The 23,926-nt window shown below is 42.5% G+C and overlaps 1 protein-coding gene across 3 annotated transcripts in view; it reads left to right on the plus strand.

Annotated features, from left to right (window-relative positions):
- Nucleotides 1-23,926, plus strand: part of LOC125897209 (protein eva-1 homolog A) — a 112,181-nt gene that overhangs the window by 65,815 nt on the left and 22,440 nt on the right. The window contains exon 1 of one of the 3 annotated variants that reach the window (XM_049590353.1): nt 2,072-2,179. The exons of the other annotated variants lie outside the window; for them this stretch is intronic. The gene's annotated coding sequence lies outside the window, so the exon portion shown is untranslated. Of the gene's footprint in view, nt 1-2,071; nt 2,180-23,926 lie in introns of those variants that run through there. 3 annotated transcript variants of the gene reach the window in all.

The following is a 23,926-nucleotide window of genomic DNA, read 5'->3' on the forward strand; positions in this document are numbered from 1 at the left end:
CAAGTGCCACTGCTTCTCAATCGAGCAGCATGTCAGTCCTAGTTATAATAACATTAGCACCCTGTAGGCAGACTTAAAGAAAACCTAAATGAAAACAAATGCTGTACAAATATCATGTCATCCATTTGAGTAGATGACCTGAGTCACATGCATGTCTTTTTCCACCCTGTTAGTACATTGTGTTCAGACTCAGAGATAATAAAACAGCTGTGTTGACACTGAGAACCTCCATAGGTCTACTTTTTATCCACATAGGAAACTGATTTGGAATCTGGAATTAGGGAATCAATAACGACTCTGACCGATAAGCAGAATTGATAATGGCATTAGTGACAATAATGTTGTAACAACTGCCATCCCTAACAGCGCCACCAACTCCAAACAACAGCGCTGAATAAGGAGTGGGCAATATTGATTAAAACCTCTATTGTCAGCGTGGGTTTTCTGGGGGTACTCTGGCTTCCTCCCACCATCCATAGACATGCAGGCTAGGTTAACTGACTCTTCGTTAAGTCCCACCCCCGGATGCAGACTGACCTATCATAGCGTAGCATTAGGCCAGCACAACACAGCTGTGCTCCCTTGACTCTAATGCAGTCGTTTCAGATTTCCTTCATTTTCAGGCTGGTTTTGTGGATTTGGAGCTAAATGTTGTGCCTGGGGCACGTCGTGTATTAATGATACTTGTTACCTGGAGAGGCTGAAAAAAGATATACGTTTCTTCCCTGTTCCAAAACCAAAATCAAACCCTGAAAAGTGTAGGGTTAGCTAGCTAGCTACTGAAGATATAGCTTACTGAATGTATACACATGCTGCTTTTGCTTTTTAATGATTATAACAGTGAATAAAGACCGACCCTGCTGTACAGGAACCAGAGAAGGGAAGCAGGGAAACTTTGCTGATATTCAACCAGCTCTGTGTCATCACATTGTGCGCAGATGAACATTTTTTGATTACCCCCAGAAATTCCTGCCCGTCTGGCGATGGAGATCCGGGTGCTGGCAGCGGCACGGGGGTGAAGCCAAACACCGTTCATCTGCACACACTGCGATGCCACACAGCTGGTTCAATATCAGCAAAGTTTCCCTTTATATTCATTGTCTTGTGTGGCGATCAGCAGTGATGTGGTGGTTCACCTTTACACTGTGATCTGTAGCCTATAGTTCGGCTTTAGCTTCTAACTATCTTTGTCTTTTTAACCTGTTGTTGCTGCTGAGTCAGTTTGACATCCTGGATATATCCTTCAAACACAGACTGCAGACCCCTCTGTCTGCTTCTCTCTGGAATCACTGTTTCATTTTTACAAAAATATGGTAATATGTCTTCAGGGAGTGCAGTTAGTTACAGTGTGGGCTCCATGCTTACTGCGACAGCTTGTCGGACCATCCTAGGAGCAGCAGCATGTTCCAACTCCGCACCACAGTCCCAGCTCTCCAATCTGAGCTGAATGAAATTCTCAGGTCATTTCCTGAAGCCGCACGCTGACTTTTTTCATCCTCCCCTTTCTATCCATCTCTCTCTCTCTCTGTCGTGCATACACTCACAGCCCCCTCCTCCTCTTTTCCCCTGCTCCTTCCCTCCCCTTTCTACCTCTCTGTGACTGCTCATTCACACAGCAGTGGGCTGTGTAGGTGGACACTACATGTCCCCGCTCCTGTCTCTCTTTCTCCCTCCCTCTCTCCCTCCCTCTCCGCTGCTGTCACATTCCAGTTGTCTAAAGCCGGGTTTAACTTTCTCCCTCCGTGAGAGCAGGAAGGAAGGGGAAAACGAAAAGAGGGAGAAGCATTAGAAAAGCCTCATTCTCTGTGGATGAGAAGAAGAAAAGAAGAGGAAACTCTCTTTATACACTGTTTGGCTTAAAAAGGGGGGAGTCACCTTAAAGGAGAATACCTTCTTAAAGGGGCTATCCTTTTTTTTTTTTACTCCCTCCCTTCTTTTTCTTTGCCTTTTTTGGGCCGTGCTCTCTCGTTCTGGTCGGACCCACGGTGGAGTATTCACGTGAACGCTTGTTTTTACGGCAAAGCTGGTCCCAGCTCTCCTGGCGGGACAGAGGGGAGGAGGAGGAGGAGGAGGCGGAGGAGGAGGAGGGGGCAGTGTTTGACAAGACAGACACAAACACACGCTCGCAGAGAAAGTTACTGCCTGGACCTCGGAGGATTTTCCATTCAGCGATGTGTGTGTAAGTGTCAACTCGTCTTCTGTCTGAACATGCTTTTAAATCTCCTCGCTGTTGTCTGGCTGTTGGTTTCTGTGCTGTTGTGAGACTTTTGAGAAGCAGGACCATCCCTCATTTTCTGTCTGAAAAGCTTGAAACTTTGAATGTTTAAAAGTTAGTTTTGTATATTTGATCCGTCAGATTTTTACCTTTGCTTGTTGCGGAGATTAAACATCTTACCTTTCGTTGCCCTCAGGAATGTCACTGCTGTTTCTGTTTCTGGCTGTTGAGGATGTGATAATGTGTGTGCAGATAAACTGGTGTGTGTGTTAATTGTTTGGAAGATGATGATGATGATGGTGTGTGTGTGTGTGTGTGTGTGTGTGTGAGAGAGAGAGACACAAGGAAACAAGTGCTCAGGAGCTGAGACTTTCCAGGTTAACTGACTAGATTAGACTCTGATTAGGCTTCATGTGTGGACAGATAAGTGAACACAGTGTGAGATCATCGAGATTCCCTGACTACACTGATACCTGAAAACACCCCACTCAGTGTACCTTTAACAGGAACAGGGAAACTCTTTTTTTTCATATCCTTCCCAATGTGTGTGTGTGTTTCCATAGATAGTGTTTTTTCCTAATGAGCTGCTGGTAGCGAACAGGCTCTGCTAGCCTGGTGGAGTTTGACTCCACTGTAATTAACCACCGGGTGCATAATACAGTAAAACCAACAGGGGCAGCGAGTCGTTCACACAGTGCAAATACTGGCGCTGACTCAGAGCAGGCAGCAGGGTTGAGCGCACTGAAAAGATGTCACTTATCTCCTTTCGTTATCTGTAATTCTGCTGGTTATTTTCTTGGTCAATGAATGAATTGTTTGTTCTGTGAAATGAAAAAAAAAACAAGGAGAGATTGTCAATATGCAGAGCCTGAGATGAGGTCTTCACATCTCTTGTTTTGTCTGACCAACACTCCCACACTTAAAGATATTCAGTTAACAACAGGGCTGTCCCAATGGCATTTTCGGGGCTTCAAAGCTTTAGTGACAAGTTTTGAGAGAATGCAACAGGACCCATGAGTGGTCTATTGCACACAATGTTTCTGTAGGTTATAAATAACCACGGGTTGGGCTGCATCACTAGATGCAAAGCAAGTGCTTCACTACAGTTGCCAACCGTGGGAAACTGGCTGCAATTCGTCTCACCTGTTCCTTTTCCTCATCAGACAGCCAATTTAATTGCTTGAAGCGGGGGTCAATGACTGCACCAAGGACACTGGTCTCATTTGGTCACACTTTCCAGTGTCCTCCACCAGTTTGTGTGTGCAAAAGCCAAACAAAAATGAAGCCTTTGAATACTGATTTTGACCGTGATAACCATGGCAGCAACTGAAGCTTCGAAGCTTCAAAGCAGCCACTTCAGCACCCTTTAACAATGATTTGAGCATTTGATTTGGTTTTCGCTTGAAAAACAACTAAAACGATAAATTGATTACCAAATATTTTCCCATTTATGTTCAACTCATCAAGTTATTGACTAATTCCTTTAGCAACTGCAGCATTATTGACCTTATTGGTCTGAGTATATTTGATAGGGATGGATGGTATGATAAATGGACTGCACTACTCAGTAACCATTCACATGCACTCACACACCGATGGAACGGCCATTGGGGGCAATCTGGGGTTCAGTATCTTGCTCAAGGGTACTTTGACAGGCAGACTGGAGGGAACCGGGGTTCAAACCACCGGTCTTCCAATAAGTGGACGACCTGCTCTTCCTTCTGAGCCACAGCCATCCCATAAAATCAGTATCACAATGAAGTGTGACATTTACCTTGAACAATAGCTATTTTCATTGCATCAGTGCTAGTGGCATTTCCTCTCTTGTGCAGTCTTACTTTTTATATTTGTCTTGATTTGTTGTTTGATCATCTGTTAGGTGTCAGTTTAGTGACATGGGATTCATACTGTTTGCTGTATTTACTATAAAATAGAAAGTTATGGTCACTAAAGAAATACTTCACCCTCATAATGACCATTTGTATATCAATTAGTCATGATGTGTACCTTGAATTGTAACAATGCTTAACTAATTCACATACAAATGGTCATTTTGTAGGTGAAGTATTCATTTAAAGTATCACAACACAAAAGATTCAGTAATGCAGTAATACATTTGGTTTATGGTCAAATAAGAACCTGGAACCTGTAATCTGCCTCCACATCTCAGTGTACAGCAGATGGCTTCCTTTCGTCTGATGCTGAACTCAAAACATGTTCAGTGTTTAATCCACAGGCACGATCGCAGCAGCGTCTGCCACAATCCAACACGTGTTTTCCACAGCAGCCCAATACAACTGCAGGCTTAACTTGGAGTGATGCATGCCCAACACCTCAACGCACGTCACCCCTCGTAAACTGAACTGAGAAACCCAGCGAGCCGCTCACACCAGACAATGGCGCACTCAGTTCCTGGGCTCTGAAATGACAAAATTGCTTAGATGGCTTCCAAATGGGGTGTGTGTGTGTGTGTGTGTGTGTGTTTGTGGGCGTGTGTGTGTTGTGAACATGTGCATACAGTAGGTCTGTGCTGCTGCCTGTGAGACTGTAAATGTGCGAGCCTTTTACTGTGTGCATGCATCCACACCTACCTCTCCCTGTCAGCCAGGTCTCCCTCTAATTGACACGTAGCCGTTCCGCTGTAGCGCCAGTTCGCAGTGCCGGCCCGGTCCCTCCCAAACCACAAGGGACTCTTTGTTTGTAATTTATGAATTAGTGTGTGGTTTGGGTTACGAGAAGAGAGGGCGGGTCGGAGGCTGACGGCACAGGAACAGGAACAGGAATGAGTCCGGCCTGCTCCTGCGCTCATTTTGATTCGCTGGAAGTGAACGTGCTTTTTGTTTATTATTCCAGATTAGCAGTCTGGATGTACTCTGGAGATGGACGGAGAGATTGAGAGGAGGGTAGAAATTACTAATGTGGAAGATGAATGAGCGTCTGTTTGTCTTTTTTTCCCTCTTTTGGACCCCTTTCCTTCCACCACACACAGAGATGTGACTTCATGTTTGACAATGCCGTGATAATCTGTTTAAATCTGTGTCCGGCCATCAGATAAGGCTGACTGCTCTGTTGTAAAAACAGAAAGTCAGACCTTCTCGTTCTCTCCCCCCTTCATCTTTACAGCATGGCGTAGCTTCATACCCCCCAGCTCGGAGCGCTCTCTCTGCCATCCATTGGTTTCCTTTTGCTCTTTTTCATCAAGTGGTTTTATTTACTTTGTCTAGTCTGAATGGAACCTGGCGCTGTACTAAGCTTTGGCCTGGTTCTCTCACAGAAAAAGCGAAGCCCTCTTTCCCTTTCCAACCCCCATCTTTTTTCTCTACCCTTGATTTGATTTTTATCCTTCCCTTCTCTGTTCTCTGTTTTCCAAACTCAGCATGCATTCCTAATGGCTTCAACGCTCCTGGAGGGGTGTTTTCATTTTTCCTTCCTTCCTACTTCCCTTCCTTCCCTCTTTTCTTCCTTCCTTCCAGAACAAGTCTTTAAGAAATAAGTCATTTTGAAGTAGGGAGGTGAGGGGGTCTCCTGATAGCCAAAGCAGATGTGCCCCCCCCTCTCTTCCTGGCATTCTTGAGCACCAACATGCAGCTGCTTGCCGGGGGTGCTGGGGTTCTCCTGTCCCCCATATCTCACCCTATACTCCCCTTTACCACCACCTATACATCCTCATACCATCATCTGCATGGCTTTGGCCCCAGTTTCGCCCTCCCGTCTACTGTATGTCTCCAGTGTCTCTTCTCTCCAGTCATAGCTGCCAGGGACCCCCAGTCTCAGTTATTATACGCCACAGTTCTCTGTTAACAAGCTGACTTTACAAACCAGGCTTCCAAAGAGTACAACCCTTTATTTTATAGTTCATCTACAAGAACTTTTCCTTTTCACTCGGGCCAACTCTCTGTGCTTTGAAAAAAAAAAAATCTTCTCCTGGAGGAGCAATGTTTTATCACTTGTCTGATGTCTGTGCTGTTGCCCGGACTGGTCCTGGATAGAGGGATTTGAGGAGCCTCATAGCTGTGGGGACTCATTTATCTCCCAGTGAGATTGTGGGGGTAAATCCCCTGGATCCTGCTAGATTTTGAAGGTCAGCAAAGTGGGAGAGGGGGAAAACCACAGAGGGTTGACATAGGACTGTCCCAAATGCCATTTTTGGGGCTTTGAAGCTTCAGTGATAATTACCTGCAAATATTCAAAGCTTTGACATAGTGATCAATCATGTTCAAATATGCCAGGGATGTCCAAACTTCTTTGAATAGGGGCCAGATTAGATAATGTAAAAATACCAGGGGGGCAGCTGCTTCTCACGTTATGGGTTATTTTTAAAAAATCACATCAAATGAGACAAACACAGATGTTTAATCTTCTGTTTTAGTTTTGCCTGCATACAGTAGTTCCTATTTGGTCCATTTCTACAACTTGTAAGATCGTTCTGCCATCGTGAGGTGAACAGGAAAAATGGAAAATGAACTTGCTTGATTAACAAGTATTGTCCACCAAAATCTGTCCACTGGCCCAGGCTGGACTTTGGACATGCCTAATATACACTAATAAACCACCTAAACCTGACCCATCTTTGGTAGGATGTAGCACCGCTGCGTGTGTGTTTGAGAGGGGGAAGAGAAAGTGGAAGGTGGACTATTGCACGTAATGTTTCTGTACGTTATTGATAACTTGAACGCTGCAGGATGGGCGCATCACTAGATGCAAAGAAAGCACTTCATTACAAATGCCAGCCGCAGATAGCTGCTTGCAATTTGTCTCATCTGTTCCTTTTCCTTGTTGGACAGCCAATTTAATTGCTTGAAGCGAGGGTTGATAACTCCACTGAGGGCACTGGCCACCTCCTTTCAATTTCTTCCAACAGTTTACTGGTTAAAAAAATAAAAATAAAAATGAAGCATTCAAATATTGATTCAGATGTTGGTTACTATGGCAGTGGCTGAAGCTTAAAAGCATTTGGGTCAGCCCTAGTCGTACAGTGATGAGAATAGCTGTAGAATAGAATAGCTTCTCATTGATCTGAGCATATACAGTAGATTGGTAGCTGCAGTTATCCAGTAAGCATGTGTGTGTCCAGTTCATGCTCAGGTCTGAAGGATGTGGACAAAATGCCAGGGAACCTCTTGAATGGCTTTATTCAGCAGGCTTTCTGCCGCTTTAGTTGCCCTTTAGTAAGCCATGCTCACCCAGGGAAATTAATTTTCTCTGCAAGGCACTCTGGTCAGGGTGAAGGACGCTGCCCCTGTGTGTGTGTGTGTGTGTGTGTGTGTGTGTGTGTGTGTGTGTGTGTGTGTGTGTGTGTTCCTGGATGTTCTGGCCTTAGAGGAACCTTCACAGTAGTCTAGTTAATTAAACCAGAGCATTGCACCATGAGGCGAGCAGAAAAAGCCCAGTGTTGAGGTGCATACCAACTATGTGTGTTCACATCAGTGTTTTGCCAAAGGTGTGTTTGTTTGCTCACTTGCCTGTCCGGCCAGGTTTGTGTGTACCAGATGCCGGTCAAAAAGATGGATGGCGTTTCTACTCTGCAATGCATACTGAAAGTTGCAGCAGTTTGAAAATCAATGAGGGTGTTAACTTTTCTCTGACAGCTGCCCTAATGTAGTTACCTTAGCCAGATAGTCTCTGTGCACATTAATACAAACAGAATTATCATTATGTTACACTCCAGAACAATCGAGACTAGTGTGAAATTACATTTTAAGACTAACCCTCATTAAATGTTAAGATGTATTTTTTGCCGTTCAGTGATTTCCTGTGTGGGTATGTGCATCCGTGTGTGCCATGCCAGCACACATTACTGTCGGATTTGCTGGAAGAAGTAATGCTGCTGTTCCCCTTGCAGGGGACTGGCATGGAGTAGCATGTGGTGTGTTTTTACAGCCCTCTCTTTGCCTTCCCTTCTCCTCCCCCTTGGCTCACCCTGCCTCACCCCCCATTAAACTCAATTTGTTCTGAGAGGCAAGGATCACTCTGAGTCCAGAAACATGTGCTGCATGGGGCTGAAGAAGGCAGAGAGAACTTGATTTAGAGGAGGATTTAGCGGCATGGTGGGAAAGAGAAAGGACTGTTGGCTCAGGGAGGGAGGTATAAATTGGTAGGAGAGTGGGAGAGACATTTATAACATACGTTTTAAGTAGTTAATCATCAGCATATAGGTTTAATGTATGCTCTGTTTCTGTCGTGCTTTGGCCAGCAACTTATAGTACTTTTTACGACCTGATTGAAATGAGAGGGAGAGACAAAAAAAGAGACAAAGACAGACGATAAAGGGAGGAGAGACAGAGCACTCCTTTCATATCAACAAGGTTTTTTATGTTTTGGCTCGGTGGACTCTTTATTAGAAGTCTGGAGACTTTCAAAAAGCCCAAACACTCCTCAACAATCCACCAAGATTTCCAATAAAGGTTGAAATGTTATGCAGTGGGATTACAGGGTGCCAATTTAATGAAGACTCAAAGTCTCTGTGAAGAGACTCTGAGAGGTGGTTTCTATCTAAACATGTGTTTTGAGTGGGCCCACATTTAGGAGCTTTCAATATACAGTAAACATGTGTTTTGGGTTGCGTTGCCTTAGTAATTTTATCGCTGCTGTATTTCAGGTTGTAGAAATTAGCAGACATGCTTAATGATGTCTGTAGGTTTTTACAGCCCGGGGTTTTTGAATGAAGCATTAAATGACTTGCTGCAGATGTTAGGCAGGTTTTCAGATGTCTGTTGGTTGAGGGAAGAACATATGCTGTGAAGTAAATTTGTGTAAGCAATGTCTAATAAAGCACTTACTTTTTAGGGCTGAATTTAATCCCACTGTAGTCTAAACTTCAAGAGGTTTAAGCAATATTTATATACAACAAATAGCTACTGATGTTGGAATAGAGAACAGATTTTCGAGGTGATTCACTAATACAGGATATTGGCTTGAAGTATTCTTTGAAGTATAATTGGTGTGGGTAAAAGCAGTTTTTATTTCAGCTGAGTACTGGTATGATAATATTTGATATACTGTATGTCTTTGGATTTCTATTAAAAATGAAATAATTGCATTTGTTAAATTTGAACATTGCCAGTATTTCATGTAGCAGTTGATCTAATACGCCCTTTCACTGTTAGTAAACAGTATGACGTTTTTGGTGGGCGGGGCTTAGCTGGAAGCGAAACAATTCTCCACAGACATTAGCCTGCACTAGCTAGCAAGTTCTGTTGGCTTGGTTTCAGTGGAGGGAGATGATGGGAATGGTGCATTCAGAAATACTCATTAGACGACACTTGAACGGTTTCCTCCATTTTGTTTTGCTATCGAAGCTGACGTTAGCTAATTAACTAAAACGTTAGCATTACAGAGAAATCTGATAATTCTTTTAATACCCCCCCCCCCCCCAAACTTCTGATTAGGTGGACATGATAACCTTATATACACATAGCGTTATTAATCCATACAACAGTAAATACTTTTTCCGTAACCTGATATGAAGTGTGAGCTGCACATCTGAGCATTTTTGATGATTGCCTCCATCCTGTCCTTTCGTCTTGTTGCTTTTAACCATAGCTGTCTTTGTTTTTGGGGACAGGCAGTGGCAGCTGGTATGTGTTCAAATTTAAGTTTTGAGCCATGACACTTTATGTTCTGGCACCCAATAACACAGCAAGATGCCATTTTAAGACTCCTATGCAGCCTACAGCCCTGTGGTGGCAAGTCGTGTTTTGCCTCCAGCTAACAAACTGACGTCATTGTGACGTAGGCCCTAAAAGGGTCTATAGCACTGATGGGAAAGGTTAGATATTCAGATTGTATTTCTGTTCTTTGATCAGCAGGCCTGAGCTTAAACCTTCAGTTCAGCTGCATTGTATGCTCAAACATCAAAAAGAGGAGCTTGACATTAGCCAAATTAATCAGTTACATTTCAAATCTTTTAGAGTCCCTGATTGAAGACTTTTAGAGACTTTGCAGAAATCACATGATCTGACATGGTCTCGGCTTGAGAAGCTTCACAATGATGTGAGATAAGAGATCCAGAAAAACACAGGACACAGAGCTCAAGTAAACATGTGATGTATCACAACCTCAAACGGCCAGGGTCAGTCCACCTATCAATGCGTTCTCTGTGGAAGCAACCTTACTCAAGAAAATATTGATCTCTGATAGCTGTTTTCAGGGTCAAAGGTTATCAGCGGTCCTGTAGCAGAGGTCAGGAGATTGTTCTGGAGGAAGTAAACTTCACAGGTCATCTGTTGAATGCTTCTGAAGGTGTTCAGGTATCACTGTTCTATACAGCTGTTCTCTGTGTGTTCTCTGTATTGCCGGTTATAAAAAAAAAGGAAAATAATTTTGGTTGTAAGTTATATCTTCTAAAAATTTGTAGAGAAAAGAAAAAAATCAGATGTGGCGAGAAACACCAGCAGTCAGACAGCCAAACCCTCAGGTGAGCCAAACTTTGTTGGAAGTTAAAAAAGCTGCCAATCATTTTTAGCCAAACCAAATATCCATCAGTGTGCACACAGTTTTCCCTTAGCACAGGGGATTATTTCATGGATGACAGTTTTACTTTCACATAAAGTGGTTTATATAATCTGGCAAAACTGTCCGATCGTCTGAGTGCCCATGTTTTTTGCTATGTCAGGCTTCTTTTTAGCAGTATTCACCATGTTCTGAGGTCTCAGCAATTAACTTGGTTAGTACAGCATTTTCATATAACTGATAGAAATGATGGCCAAACCCAAGCTGTAATAAAGTGAAGTTTTCTTTTTGAATATTATGAGGATATATATGCATCTTCAGATGTATTGTACAAAAGTCTTTGATTTGAGCTCCTAACAAAGCGCCACTTTAAGTCTCAGAAATAGTAGACATAAAGAAGGGAAGTTTAAAAAAAACTGGATCCAGTACTTCCATCTTCAGACTGAAGCAGTGCCATCAACTAATGTCAAATGTTAGCATGAAAGCATGGTAAAGATGCCTTGAGTTGGATGCAATCACAATGTGCTGTGACAGTGTTTCTAGGTTTTTAGCCACGACTCAGATTTTGATATACTCAAGCACATTTCGATCAAGAGAGACTCGTTCTGAGAGAAGAGAATATTTATTTACATGTGCACATAAGTATGAGAAATGGGAAAAGGTTTTGGCGATTAGACCCCATCGAGATATCATCTTTTCCAGGAGGGTGGTAAAGACATAGATTAGGGAACCTCCCCTCAATGGAGTCTAGACACTGGCAGTAGTGATGAGATGAGATGAGATGAAGAGGGAGCTGAGGATCTGGATGTGAAGACGAGTGGGCTTTTGATGAGCTTGTTCTAGGCTCTGGATAAGGTGACTGGAGGTACGAGGTAAGTGACAGCTGACAGGAGCAGACAGGAGAGCACATTTAAAATTTGGCAGTAGTAACATGAATGGCTGTAGAAGATTGTGGCAAAGTCTGATTGAATAACCTGGAAAGGGACTGTCCATAGTCAGCTGATTGGTGGAAATGGTGCGAGTGGGAAAGAGAGAGAGTTGTGAATGGATATCGCATCAAGAAAGTCTTCCTGATTGAACTTACATTGGGCTTCATACACGTACCCATTCAAAAACAAATCAGTCGTGCACCCAACTGCACACAAAATGGTTTATCGATCACGGACTCTTGTATGCTTTCATTGGCTTGCTGTGTAACATTAGAAACATTGGGAGGTCTTGAGGACAAGGTAATTTGTGACAACATGGGTCCACACCGTGCACATCAGTCACCTTTATTCATTTTGTATGGATCATATCTAACATGAGTTTCAATGTTCTGATGATACCTGCTGTCGTCAGGTTCGTCCAACCCTTTAAATATTCATGTTCCTATATTTTCAATTCATGCGGCATATGGATTTATCACTTCCTGCCCTGTATCTGAATTTAATAGTCACGTGATTGCAAACAAAGTTTGCAGGTAGGTTTTTAAGGTTAAGGAAAAGCCAGGTTTGCTGTTTCCCCTGTTTCCAGTCTTTATGCTAAACTAAGCTAATCAACTCCTGGCACTTAGCATACAGAAATTAAAGTGATATTAATCTTGTCATATAACGCAAGAAAACCGTAACAGTATTTCCCAAAATGTCAAAAACTCAAACTTTATTAACTTTTTATCATGACATATGATCACCTATTTGCTCTCACACATACTGTAAATGTAGCACTTATGCTTGTGGTGTTTTTGTTCAGAGCAGCACTTGATAAGAATATTATTCCCCACAGGTTTAAAATATATTCTCACCCATTGGGATGTGTCCTAAATAGCCTGCAGGCAGGCTCTGAGCCCCAGCCTAGCCCAGTACAGTAGAGCCACGCTGGGCTGTTATTTAAAAATCTCCCAGAGAACTCCATCACTGTGATCTCGAGCCAGAGCCCACTGATCTAGCCTCCAAACACCACCGCCGCCTCACTCTTCCTTTTCCTTCCAACCGAGGATGAAGGGATGATGGAAGGAGGGATAGAGGGAGGGAGGAAGGAGAAAAAAAAGGAGGGATGCATTCTCTCTGGCCTTCTTTGGCATGCTTTTTTTTCTTCTTCTTCTTCTTTCTTTTTTTACCCAGCAGGCCATCTGTTTCCTGTCTGCAACATGACACCAGAGCCCGATTGGGTTCTGCTACTCTTGAGGTGTGTGTGTGCTATTGTGGGCTTTATGATTAGCTGCTATCCTAATGCAGCTGGTCATTTATGTTGGTACAGAGTGGCCCATGTGCTCTCATGTGATTCAAGTGTGATATAGTAGACATGCTGTGTGTGGGAAACGCTGACTTGTGTAATACTGATTCATTTTGAGTGTGCTCAGTGGCTGATGTGATGGAGAAGTGTCTCTGCCATCTAGTGTCATGCACATACACTTGTTGGTATGGAGCAGTTTGGATGCTCTTTGAGTGTACTCTGCTCAGGTTTATAGCCTGGTACTAGTGGTTGTTTAGTCTGACCAGTATTAAGTCTTGTGTATGCTTGAAGGGGGCAGTCTCTGTTTGGATCTTGGCTTTTCTCCACTAATAACAGTAATGGAGCTGCTTGGATGGACCTGGATAATCCCCACTCTCTTCTTTCACTTGCTCTTCATGAAAGTGAAGGAGTGAAAATGAAAGTCTACTTAGCATTCAGCTTTACTGTCAATCCAGTTACGCTGATGATACGCTGGCATCTTGGCATTAGACAGCTCCGTCAACAAACTAGAAAAATCAGACTATCCTGTCTTTCACTTTCCCCTGTCTAACCCTGTCAGATGGGGATTTTCCACCCCTAGGCCCACACCGAAAAGCTGGACTTCTCCCTCTGCCAATGTGTTTGTTTTTAATCGACGTGCATAATGACGTCCGTCAGCTAAAGCGAAGCCAGACCTCCAAGTTGTGTTTGTTTAGCGAGGCCACTGTGGGTCTAGGCCTCCGTTAGCCAAACCAGACACATTTTGGGATGCTACTTTTGTGCAGTCCAAAATTTTGGTAGCTTGCTGATGCAAGCAAACGCACATCAGGGCTCTGCTGCTGTCAGGGCCAGATTTACTGTCGTTTAGAGAAGGCTACATTGAAACATCAATCTAGGAGTCCGAAGAGGTTGATTTCCTGTGGATTGAGCTGCTATTCTGTAAACATTCCCTAATTAGTGGGTTAGCATTTTGTACTTCAAAGGAATTCTTTGACCCTCCAATGATCATTTGTGTATCAAATACTCACCCCACGCTAAATTCATCAAGTAAACTGGTTTTCTCACATGCTTCCACGGTGGACAGAGAATCCAAAATCAGAAAAATTCTTGAGTTGATGTCACTGGGGTCTGCATTTAACAACAGCAACACACTCACACAACTTGTGCAGTATAATCCAAGTCTCTTTTATCCAGTCATAGACTCAGTACTTCCCAAACACATGCATTTTCACTACAGCTTTATTATGAAATATACTTAACAGGCGTAAACAGTCCCATGCACGGACAAATAGCGCACCTGAGATTTTATGTGAAAGTGTATTAAATAGTAAGGGCAAAAAAATGCATGTGTTTGGGAAGTACTGAGCCTATGAATGGATAAAGAGACTTGGATTATACTGCATAAGTTGTGTGAGAGTTTGCCATTCTTTCTCACTTAAAGTCAGATTCAGAAGATTTTTTTTTTTTTCAGTTTTTGGATTCTTCGTTCACAGAGGAGTCAATCGAGAAAAAGTAACATTTTCCGTTAAAAGTTTTCCACACATTTTCAAGGTAATACAGAGAAAGTAACATGAGGGGAGTAACTGATATAAAAAAACTTCATTTAAGGGATAAAATATTGCTGCATTTAGGGAGGAATTAGCTTAACCCTCTCAGCCAAAACCAATGAACCATGCAGTTCTATTACCATATAGAACTATATACAAAAACTGTTGTATTTTATATGAATGCACCCACCTGGTGTTTACATACTCTGGACTCTGTGTACCATGGTGCATTGAGATTTATTACCAACTGTAACCAGTAACTCATCAGTGCTCGGGTTGGCTGGCTTTCTTTACAGATTTGTAGACTTTTTCATTGGAATTCTCTTGTTTACAAAACTACTTCCAGCATATTTATGTGTAGCAAAAAACTGAGAATTGCTATGCTCTCAGAACATGTTTTTATTGTCTGTACTGAGTTTGGTAAGCGAGCATTTACATATGCAGCTCGTTATATGTGGAATCTTCTGCAGAAGGACTTGAAGTTACACTCTTTGGTTCCTCTCAGATGTTTCAAAACTTTGTTGCAAGGTTTTTGTACACAGTCTTCTATATGCCAATCTCACGGTGTATCCTCCCTGCTTTTTGTAATCATGTGTAGTTGACCTTTTTTGCACTTTTATAGTTCACTTGTAGTATATATTATCATACGTTATCATACTTTTTTTTTGCATGATAAAAGTGTTACAGTCAGCCACATGCTCTATGTTTTGATCACAAGATTCCATCTCTTTCATTTGCCTAATAAAGTGCCTGTCAGTGTTAATATGACAGTTGCCCTATAAAGGTCAGTGCTGATGAGTTCATGGGTGGTCCTCCAGCTACTAAGAACCACTTTAGTGTGATCTCTGGCTCTTCACAATGTTGGCATATACCTGACCCTGCATGCATGAAATGCTGAAGTGAAATTATTGTGAGTATAATTAAAGTACTGTAATTTAAGGACATAATTTCCACTGAATTCATTAACAGATATTTAAAGTAATAGTTCAAGATTTTGGGGAATACCTGAGCATTAGATGAGAGGATTGGTACCACTTTCGGTCTCTACACAGGAGATAGTAGCTTACCTTTTTTTCATTTTTTCCTATCAGCCTATACCGTGGGCATTCACAAGTTGCTAAGGAGCAACCCCCACAAATATGAGGGCACTACAATGGCATTAATAGTCATACAAGTAAGAAATTTGGCAAGGAGTATCCTGACCAGGGCTAGGCAAGCCAAGCCCTCCAATATTGTCCAAAGCGGCCAAGCAGTATAGGTGATTATGCTATTCAGTGCTAATTATGCTAATTATTAGAATTTGTCAAACAGACGGTCATTTATTTTTGGTTTTTTTTGGCATGTTATGTATGATATTTTGACATAAAATGGCAGCAAGCCCCAGAATCTTATTTTGCTACTTTCCTCTTGGTGTCAGGATACTCCATACCAAATTTCATACTGGTAGGGCTATTTATGCCATTGTAGTGCCATAGTATTTGCATTTACACCATTTCACCAGAAATATGTCCCAAAAAAGGGGTCTTGGGTCCCCTGAGACCAAACGGCCCTGATTTGGGGTGCTCGTTATCAACTTGTGATTGCCCAAGGTACAGGCTAACAGGAAATAATAGAAAAAAGGTGTCAGAAAACATCATGACTCCCGGCCTATATATGCTCATTCCAAAATGTCAAAGTATTCCTTTAAATTTCTGCCTGCACGTTTCTCGTCTTTCTCCTTTCAAGTATCATTTGTATTCCTCCTACAGTGACTGGTACATCGACATGATGGATATAAATATTTTTGTCTGTTTGGTTTAAAGCTGATCTATCTCCCTCACCCTAGGGAAATGCCATAATTTTTCCCTCCCTCCCTCTCTTTCCATCCCTCCCACTCTAACTTCCTGTCTTCCTCTGTCTCGGGATTGAATATATGTGCCAGTAAGGTGTTCTGCATAATGTGTGTGTGAGTTAAAGTGTCAAGTGTTGACCCGCGTGTCAGTGTATGCTTGTGTGAGTCTGCCTTATGTCAAATCTGCGCCGAACCCCCCGCAGCAAGGCGATGTGAAAAAAGACACAGCCATCACAGATCAAATTGCATTTTCTAACTCTGTAAGCCGCAGTTGGCCCACTGTCGGAGGGTTTCTGCAACCGTTTGATACAGGAAAGATTTACAGCACAGCTGGAATGAAAATACTGCAGGCAGGGATCAGGATTGAGAAGACAGATCTTCTCAGCTGCGACACGGGGTTGATTCCTGGTGGGTAGAGAGTTATTTGTTACTGCATTAAGGGTTGTAGGGATAAAGACGGGTGGGTAAAGCTACTCTATCATTTATTCATTAGCCCCGCTGCATTTTTACTTATTGTTTGATCTCTAAAAATCTGTTAATAGCTTCAAATGTAGATATATTTTTCACAGAAACCAGGGATATTTCAAAATGGAGAAACAATTGATGTTTTATAATCAAAGTATCAGAACCAATAGATGATAAAGGCAACTGTTCAGTGAACTCTGTAGAAGTTCTTCCCCAATTAAGGAGAATGGGACACAACCAATGCTTGTTACTTGGATCGCTTGGAGATTTTCAACTAGAAGTGCTTTGACTGGCTGCACAAAAAAGTCACAGCGCTCTGGAAAAGGATGCTGGGTGCGGTACACACATGCTTTTTCGTCATTGGGAACAATTTTAAAAAGAGGCTGGCAAGCAGAATAGAAAATGCTGTGCAGACACAGGCCCTAAGTTTGCCACACTGAATGACTCCGGCAAATGTTTTTGCTAAGTTTGCTTGATTTAGGGTATTGTCAAATCTGCGGTGCGATTTGTTTGGGTAAATCTTAACACAGCATTTGTACTTAGGTGAACCAAGACGCTGTAGAGGAAGTGGTCTTGGTCTGGTCACAAATCCTTGAGCAGCTTGTTTGCGGTGGGAAAGTGACCTGACCTCGTTCTGACCCAACTGCAAGGCCGACTCTAATCATCCTCCGAAGCCAAATGTGCCTTGCATTCTGAGATGTGGTCAAATGAAATCAACAGTTTCTAGCAGATGGAGAAAAGGCATCAAATTTACCGATGAAGTATAGGTTTTAAAACATCCTCTTTTCCTGTGTTGCTTGAGTGAGTTGGTGGCGACTCTGCGTTCGACGAATACAAAGTTCCAGGTGTTCACAGGCCAAACAGTGCTATAATTTACAAAAGAAACCGAGCAGCAAAACCAGGTTTGAAGCCACTAACGGGTGTAAAGTTTGAGTAAGCCCTTATGGGTGCTGAATTTTAGAGGTTTGCAAACAGTGTTTTATGTGCGTTCACCTTCCACCACAACTCTGGCTGCATGTTTCAAGTGTTTATTTCCTTGTGCTCATACAGAATATCCAACTGAGACTCGAGGACTTGAGATCATTTGTAATGTTACAGCTCTTTTAGTTCAGTTTCTTTATCTAATCACAGCCGTGCGATTACAGACTGCAGGATCTCTGATGTCCCCCCGGCACTTCAGCCACGGCGGCAGGTGTTTGTTTTAAAGACTGGTGTAAAAGTGTCTCTGGCAGCCTCTGCGTCTATCACTCCTCTCTCCCATGCTCTTTCTCTCTCCACTCGTAACCCCTAGGGACATACATCTGCATCTGTTGTGGCTCAAGCTGTTTTAAGACCATGGCTAACTTGACAGGGGCAGGAGAAGAGGACAGGACATAGATTGGATGGAACAGGAAATGTAGAAAGGACAAACAGATAGCCAGCTGTACCCTGAAAGTCTCTGCAGTTGGGCCCACGTGGGACATTTCAGTTTCTAAAATTAGAGTTATATCATCATCTATGGACAAGGGATGTCAGTATCAGTTAGTTTTGCTTTCGACAGGCTGTCACCAAGTAACCAGTAACTAACTGGTAAATCTTTATAAAAAATTGCAAAATGACTTGTAATGCGAGAGGCCTTTCCTTTTAGACCAGCGCTCCATTGGCACCGTGAGCTTTAGCACCACATGTCAAAGCTTTATCAACCTAATGGTGGTGAAATTATGTTTTGAGATGTTAATGTCTTGCCTTTTACTTTATTTTATTGTATGCTGGTTTAACTGACAGCTAGCTGCTTAATATGTGGAAACATAGGGCCCACTGCCCACCCTCCGGTCTCCACCAGTTAGCTCACATAAGCCTTAGCCCCTCTGCACTGCGCACCATCTGGGTCAAGTGGGAGCTAGCTAACGGTGCCACTCATTCAGAAATGACTACTGGTAGCATTGTGTTGCTAGCAGGAGGTTGCCACCCTCCAGTCTCCCCCCCAGGTCACCCCAAAGAATAAGCAGCTTCATTTTGAGCCGCAAAACCCCATTACCACATTTATGTTAGCACCACCAGCCATGCTGACACTGCTAGCAGTGCTAACAGAGCTAACATTGATAACAGGATACAAAGCTAAAGGGATTTGTCGCTCAAATCGAGCCACTTAACTGGGGGCTGGGCACAATGTTTCCAAAGCAAAGCTGTCGGGTCGGGACAGCGTTACTAGCACCGCTCGCTAGCTCCTACTAGACCCAGTTTGTGCTCAGTGCAGCAGACTAAACCAGTGGTTCCCAAACTGGTCCATCCACGAGGTCCAGATTTCTCCGTAGTCATTAGTTCAAGGTCCACACAGTTTGTTATATTGAGCGTCATACTTGGGTTTGGCTATGTTGTCGAGCTAGTTTGCTGTCTCTGTCGAGTAGTCACTCACTGCACTTCAAAAGAAAAGCTCTGTGCCAGAAATAGACTGTTCTTCAAAATGAAGTGTTTTTTTACAAACTTGACACATTTGCGAGTCACTTGCGGCCCATTCAAAGTGGACCTGTGACCCAGTTTTGGACCCTGACCCACTAGTTGGGAACCACCGAACTAAACACAGTAGCAAAATTAACCTAAAGACTGACGTAACCTGTCAAGAATATCACAGTTAAGTGTTGACATCCCTGCTCTGGCCCCAATAAGTGCACTGCTGTGCATAAACTTGGTCAGAACATTATAGGACCCCTGTATGCCAAAAAAAAAACAACTCAAGCCATACAGGGAGGAAGGAAAGGAAATGTTTATGGAGGTTCTTCTCCTCTCTTCTCTCATCTGTCCTCCCTTTCTCTTCTCTCGATCACAAACAGCTGCTCAGTGATGGCACCCGCCTGCCAATGTCTATTTTCGGAGTTGATTCTAATAATAGTTTCTATTAGAGTGATGTCAAAAGTCTGTTCAGATGGCACAGGCTTGATCTAGTGTGTAGGGCAGGCTATTAAACCTTTGGTCAGCAAGTTTAGCTTAAGGTTTCCCTTCTGTTGTCAAATTAAGAATAAGAACACAGGCTTGTATTTCCCCAAGGAGAGTACTCAAAAAAGGTATAATTTTGGCACTGCTGGTATTATCAGAAAAATTTAAACAATTCCTAGTTCCAATCTAGCGTTGAAGTAGCAGACTAAACAAAAGGTGGAGGATAATATGCATGTGTGAGTGCTGTGTGCTCTTGTGGTGATAAGACCGATGACAGACTCAGGCTGACCCAGACCTCACCGTCATTATCTCTGTCCAGGCCTGACCACTAATATGGCCCAGCACCCTGTCAACACATCAAGGAAAAACATGCCTCCCTTTCTTAAAGACATGAGAACACATCAACTCCTACACACTGCGGAGGTTTTCATCAGCTCTGTCTAAGGCATAACTTCGGCTGAACACTACTGGTCGTGATTCACTCTCACTTAGAGCTTGTCTAATTACCTGACAATGACAGGGCGCAGGAGCACCTATGATAGAGCAGCACTACATGAGGCAGGTGGTAGTGTTTTAGCAAAATGATGAAGAGTGCATCAAATCATAGAGCGCATAATGACACACAGATGCTCAAACAAACTCTGCTGTGTTATTTTGTTGTGGGTACATCCTCAGTCATTTAGCACATCGGTTTCTAATCTTATCTAGTCATTCCTGGTGTTTACTGAAAAGACAATATGTCATGGAGAGGGTCTTAAACCTGTGACTCTGAGGTCATAGTCTTGTAGTATCACAAGTATGTGTATTGTGCATTTTATATGTATAGATTTCCATTTTAAAACACAGCGCTTTTATAAGTACAATGTGTTGAACTTAATGACTGTCTCTTCACTGATTGCGGAGGGGAGGAAGAACAAGTCCTAATAGCCATCAATTAAATATCACATTAGTGGTACAAAGTGCAATCAGAATGTTCACATGGATAAAACAGAGAAGACCTCAGGGACAAATCAAATTCACCAGGGATGTATGTTACAATGCCACAAGCACCTTACCTTTGTCCCCACGCCTCTCAGTTAGCTTCTGTAATGAAGTTAGCCTTATAAAAGAGACCCATTTAGCGAGTAAGGTGCTGACCTCAGTGAACTCTCCTGTTGTGGGATGGAGCGAGGCAAATCTTGTGTTCTTACCTGACTCTCATCTTGTCCACTCAATGCTCTGCGGACATCTCTGACAATATTTTGAGGCTTTTGGTTTATCTCTATTTAAAAAAAAATGTTGAATTTCCATTTATTGTTGTTTTTGAAATATGTTTTTAAAGTTTAGGTATACTCTTAACCAACACCGTGAGGCAAAAACAAAAGTTAACAGATTACTTCAGAACACTGGACTCCCCCTCACCTGACGCTGAAGCTGCTTATAAGTGTGTATTTTAGAAACTCGTAAGTCACTTGTGGTCCATTCAGAATGGACCCATGACCCACTTTTGGACCATGACCCACTATTTGGGAACCACTAATCTGAAGACTTTCGATAGGTTAATCAATAGCAAAAATCAGCCTCCTTAGTTGATTTTCTATCTTGTGTTAATCGCCCTTACTTTTTTTTTTTTTTTTAATTTCATTTGTCTCAGTATACGTCCTTGCTTTCCCCACAACTTTCTTGCTGTAACCTACCCTGGGAATCAGACGAATCCTTGAGCTCATGGTTCATTTGCTCTTGCAGATGTGTCTGGTTCCCTTCCTGTTCAGTTTCCGCCGGGCCAAATCCTCGGCAGGCCAACGAAAACCATTTTCTAATATGGAGCAGTTTTGATACATTGATTGACAGAGCAGCATCACCAGTCTCTGCTTCATCCAGTGCACCAGGCTCATAAAACTTCAGTCAAACTGACTAAGCAGCGCTGATCAAATATGAGTTAATATTCTGTTACTGCATTGCCTATTCGTGCCTCAGATGTTTTGAGAAACATATTTTAGTGTACTGTTTAGCTGTAATTTGAGAGTTTGTGACCAGGCCGCAGTTTTTGTCCTGTGTCACATGTTTAATTGCTGTCATTGGTTGTAGGTCTACCCTGTTGCATTCAGAGGTATTTTGGAAATCGAAAATTAACTGAGAGGTTCCAGACTGATTCACAAATGGCCCGAGCACCACGCTGTTCGAGGAGCTTATTGAAATCTAAGGGATTTTTATTCTTCTTCTTCCTTCAAATGAATTGCTGTTCTGGGGGGCTTAACATACTCCAAAACTCACAAAATTTGGCAGACACATCAGAACCGATGAAACATGATATTTTTTGGGTTTCATGCTCAGGTGCAAAAAAATGACTCAGTAGCACCCCCTACAAAATTTCTGCGAAGAAGCCCCCAAAGTCAGTTTCATCTACATGCACAAAACTTTTTAGGCACATGCAACACTCAAAGACGTACAAAAAGTCTCTTGGAGCCATGTTTTAAACCCAACAGGAAGTCAGCCATTTTGAATTATATGTTTAATATTTGTTTGTTTTGTAGTTTGTGTGGAATTTCACACCCACAATCCAATACCAACTAATACCAGGGCCACTGTCAGAGAAACTGTTTGTCATTAAAAGCAACTAATATCATGTAGAGGAGAGCAATGTATCATTTATGAGTTGATTAACCGGCTTCCTCTGAGCAAATCTACTGCCAAATGAGTATATAAACAATAGCCATTTTTGGATCATTTTCTGTTAACTACTTGTGCTGGATATGTAAACTGACGAGGGGATTGCTGCGTTCATGCGTGCACACAGCAGCAGAGGAGCAGAGTGTTCATGGGCGCAGAGCGTGATCTAACTTTAGATGGTCCTGATGTTTTCACATGCTCTATAGAGAGACAGTCAGCTGGAAAACTTTTTAATTGAATCAGAACAATCCCTTCACACATCGGAGACTGGAATGAACCTTGCTCCATCTTATTGTCCCTTTCTATCACTCTAGCAGTCGCTCATGATTGAAAGCCTAATCACAAGCCTTTTGATGTATTCATCCATGCAGGAGACCGAGAGAGAAAGAATGCCGACAGCCAACATTCATCTCAACTATTATAACTGTCACACGTTAACAAAGACAACTGTACACTGCGTGGAAAGGTTAAATAGAGACCCAGTAGTATGTTGGGATGGATGATTAAGAAAAAACTGGGCTACTTTTAGGGAGTCGTAGTTAATCTTTCACCGAAACGCCATCCATTCCTCAGCCCCCAGTGGACTGTAAGTGCGGATTTTATTAACTGCTGCGAACGACCAGTTGTTCCCATCTGCTAAAGATAGCGCCATTGTTTAGATCAGCCGTGACATATGTTGGAACATGCTTGTTGAATGTTACTGCCTTTATTTCTGTCACGATTGTGTCTAGACAGGTCCCACCACTATCTGTCCTCCCTCTGTTCCATATCAGCGATAACAAATGACAATCTCTCGTCATTTGACGACCTCAGCAGCTCTCTGGCCCAATCAGGACTCAGCATCCCATTACCTCACGACTCTGACATGAAGGAGCGAGTTTAGGCGGGCAGCGTGGTTTGATGATTCAGCGTTGGTCACATCCTTGTTGACCCAGTGGAACATCAGATAATGATGAGGCAGTGCTGACTTCGACAGTGTGCCCTCCTCTCCCATGTCCAGCCGATAAAGACGTGGAAATACAAACATTAGAGTTATCTGAGGGCGGCATTCAGTGAGGCAGCTCCAGTCTGGTGGGGTCAGAGGTCAGATCGAGCTATGGACAGTTAACTTTGAAAATACATGTATATTATGTTTAAGGTTTATGGCTTGTATAGCTGGGAGTTTTACTGAATCTAAAACTGCTGATTTTCACATGGTAATACCTAGACTTTTTTAAAGGAAGCACAGGAAGTCCACAGTACACAAGGTCATTTAGTAAAAACACAGCTCAGGAATTTTTTCCAGTAATAGAAAGTTATGGAAAAAAGAGGAAAAAGCCCAAATGAGGTGATGACTATGCACCAGAATCCAACAGTGTAGTAAATTAAGTTTTGTTAAACTGCAGAGAGTTTGTGCTGCAAATTTCATTTTAAATGTCTTTTGATGTTCTATGTCATTTTTTAAATCTAGTTTTACACAGTTTTTATGTATTTTTTAAATTAATTATTAAAATCATTTAGTCCATTGGAATCAGACAAATCCATACAAAGGAGGGGTGGGTGATATGTCAATTGTTCTCAATGTATCGCAGCTTGTTCCACTCAGGATTTATAAAATGACTGTATATTGAACATCGAGTGTCAGCTGTTGCCTCTCACAGACACTAAAAGAAAAAAAAAAGT

This window comes from Epinephelus fuscoguttatus, linkage group LG11, assembly GCF_011397635.1.
Source record: "Epinephelus fuscoguttatus linkage group LG11, E.fuscoguttatus.final_Chr_v1".
Taxonomy (NCBI): Eukaryota; Metazoa; Chordata; class Actinopteri; order Perciformes; family Serranidae; genus Epinephelus; species Epinephelus fuscoguttatus.